Source organism: Myotis davidii, unplaced genomic scaffold, assembly GCF_000327345.1.
Source record: "Myotis davidii unplaced genomic scaffold, ASM32734v1 scaffold497, whole genome shotgun sequence".
Classification (NCBI taxonomy): Eukaryota; Metazoa; Chordata; class Mammalia; order Chiroptera; family Vespertilionidae; genus Myotis; species Myotis davidii.
In genome coordinates this window covers 2,340,515-2,343,736 of record NW_006288434.1, presented here as the reverse complement: position 1 = coordinate 2,343,736, position 3,222 = coordinate 2,340,515, and positions in this window count along the sequence as shown.

The window sequence follows — 3,222 nt, the reverse complement described above, 5'->3', positions numbered from 1 at the left end:
CCCCCTGACGCGCACACCTGCCCCCCTGACACATACACCTGCCCCCCTGGCGCGCACACCTGCCCAGCATTCCACCCACGCTCCCGGCCCCCTGGACTCGCCTCCGCCCCACTTTGGTCCATGTCCCCGGCTGCCCCCTGTGTACTCAGCCGGGTCACTTCTCCAGACCTTGGCCCTCTCTCCTGGGACCTAGAGACGCAGCGCCTCACCCAGATGGCCTGGGTGGAGTGCTCCTTCGCGATTCCCCTTTCCTCCCCCCTGGGAAGGTGGCCCCTAGAGAGCTTCCAACACCAGAATCCCAGCTCAAGGCAATGTAAGCGCACCTTCAGGCAGCTGTTTCTCCTTGAGGGACTTCCCTCCCTCTCCCTGGGGCCTCAGTGCTTCATGTGGGGCAAGGCATCTAAGTGGAAACACTCCCACCCAGGTAATCCCGCCCCCTCCCGCTAGCAGGATTGCGATGGAAAGGCATGCAAAGAACTTTCTGGTCCAGTCACAGAATCAAGTTGTTTATTATTATTATTACTATTATTATTATTTTAGCAGACACTAATAATTGTAGGGTAGAGAGGAAAATAGGCTAACTGTTGGCCACAGACTGAACTTTAATCATAAACCTGTTGGTGATGTGAAAAAGCAAAACTCTCACTACTTATTACATGGATGTTGTAAAAAACCAGATTAATATTTGGATTAACATGCTTTAATCATCTATTGACTCCTTGATGTTACTGGCATTTTTAAATAATGAAATCTAAAATAGAAAGTGAGATTAATTCGAAGCAGAATGTATACTCTACGGAGGCGGAAAGACATGTGAACTGCTCTTAAAAGATCGAGAAGCCTAACCTACGCCTCCTAAAGAAGAGCTGTCCCTCTCATCTTGAGAATCGGTCTGTCCATCTTGTAGGACCAAAGCTGGCTCCCTTTCCACGTGGACTTTGTGATTCCCTTTTTAAAAAAAAAAGCGAGAGCTGTCAGTTATTCAATAGGACGGTTATTTTCTGTGGCTGATGCTCTCAGCAACTCTCCAGGCGACGTGCTGGCTGAATTCAGTGTCAGAAGGAGCAGGAGACGTAGGGAGCCTTTAAAGTGGGCCTGGGAACTGTTTTACGTAACAGCCTCTCCCAGGGAGGTATGGTACCGCTCAGCAGAGCCAAAGGCCAGAGCTGCACTCGAAGGAAACGTCGTGGAAAAGATCTAGTCTGAAAAAGGACCAAGTGCAGCATCAGGGAATGGTTGCCTTGGTGACTGGGAGTATATGGTATGAGTGTGTGTTCATATGTATGCATATGAGAGAGTTATTGCGTGCTGGCTAAATATGTACATAGCTATTCCTCTCCAAGGCTTATTCATTTATTGCTCTGCCTTCCTGAGTCAGATCCCATCATGCATCATGAGATCTGGTCCCTGCAACAGGTGGGGCCTGGGACAAGCATGCTCACTGGTGGTACCCTGCCAAGCCTAGGGCAGCCCATGGACTCAGTCCCAGGTTTCTGGGGGGTTCGGGGGGGGGCGCCTGCTGGCCCACAGTGAATGTGTTGTATAGGAAGCTGGAATGGCATTTTTTCCTGTCTCCATCGACCTTTTTCTGATGGGGGACGAAAGGAAAGGCTGGATTCAGCAGAGTCCAGACTGTAAGATCACAAAAATGGCTTGGTCACTCGAATTTTAAAGCTGGGGAGGGTGTCTGGAGGTCACCTAATTCAAGCAGAATGGGCTCAATGACATTGCCCTGGTCAAGACAGTCTCTCAACTACTTCATAGCTCGTACCCCCAGTTCCCCCTGTCTTCCAAGACCCTTTCTTTCTGAGCCCCTGCTCACCCTCCTTTAGTGTCAAAGCCACTTCCTGCTGGTCATCCCAACCTCAGGAGCTCTGAGCACAGGGAGTGAACCCATCATCCCTGTGTCCTCTGTGCCAGCACCACGGGGAGCATGCCTCCCGGTGGAGGGCCTCCCCCACACCCCCCACACACACAGGTGTTCGGTAAATATTGATAGAACGGGGCATGGTTTCGTAGGTCCCATAAAGGAAAGAGCTCATGCCTCCCCCTTACTCAGAGAGGGATGGTCAGCCTCTGGTTCCCATTTCTGGAGATCATTTCCACTAGCCAGCCGAAGTCAATTGCGTTTTGAGACTTAGCTGCTATGTAGGCTGGAGTGAAAGACTTAGCTGAAGCCACAGTATCGGATATCCATTGCTTCGCTGTGTCACCGAAGCGTGTCTCTGTCACAGGAGGAAATTAAATTGGTCTGGCATGAGTGACTCCTCATGAAAGCAGCTCGCTGGATTGAGGTTTCCTGCTGGGGAAGGGAGAAGGAGAAGGGAGACGGAGGTTGCCTGGCTCAGCCGTTCTACAGGTTACTCGCTCCCTCGCTTCACGTTGATTTAATCACAAGTCCCTCTCATTACATCCTTACGCATCCCCTTTAGTACTGTTGTTTTTTTTCTCTAGTTTCTCTGGAGAATAAAACATTTCAAAGTTCTCTACCGTGCTTCCACTTTACAGGTTTAAATTGCTATAATAATTGATTTGGTAAATGCGACATGAAAGATTGCAGAGTTAGAGACTCGCAGCAAAATGATTTACCTGAATAAACTGGGAAATCAAATAAAATGAACAGCACTTAATATCACCGTTAGCTAATAGGTCCTGATGACTTCCTGAGGGCCAGGCACTGTGTCCGTGGCACTGGAGGGAAATCACCTGGGCTCATCCTCAAGCTGAGATGGTGGGAACTATTACTATCCCCTGTTTACACAGTTTGGACTTGTCCCAGTCCAGGACCAGAATCCCACGCCCACACTCCTGAATACTGCCTTCCCGATCAATGGGGGGTGAACAATAAAATTCTTGATTTTACTGTTGATGGGACTCAGAGACTATTCTGATCTCTCTCTTAAATATATTTTATTTATTTATTTATTTAGAGGAAGGGAGAGAGAGATAGAAACTTTGATGAAAGAGAAACGTCATTGATCGGGGCTGCCTCCTGGACAACCCCCACTCGAGATTGAGCCTGCAACCTGGGCATATGCCCTGACCGGGAATCAAACCGGTGGTTCCTGTGTTGGCACTCAACTGCGGAGTCACACCCAGCTGAGCTGATGATCTCTTGATAGTCTAGTCTGGTCTCAGCATAGTTTCCTCCTGCAGCATCGCTAAGGATGGGATACCTCTCCGTAGGGCTGCCCCATACCTCCGTGGAGCTGTTACCTTTGT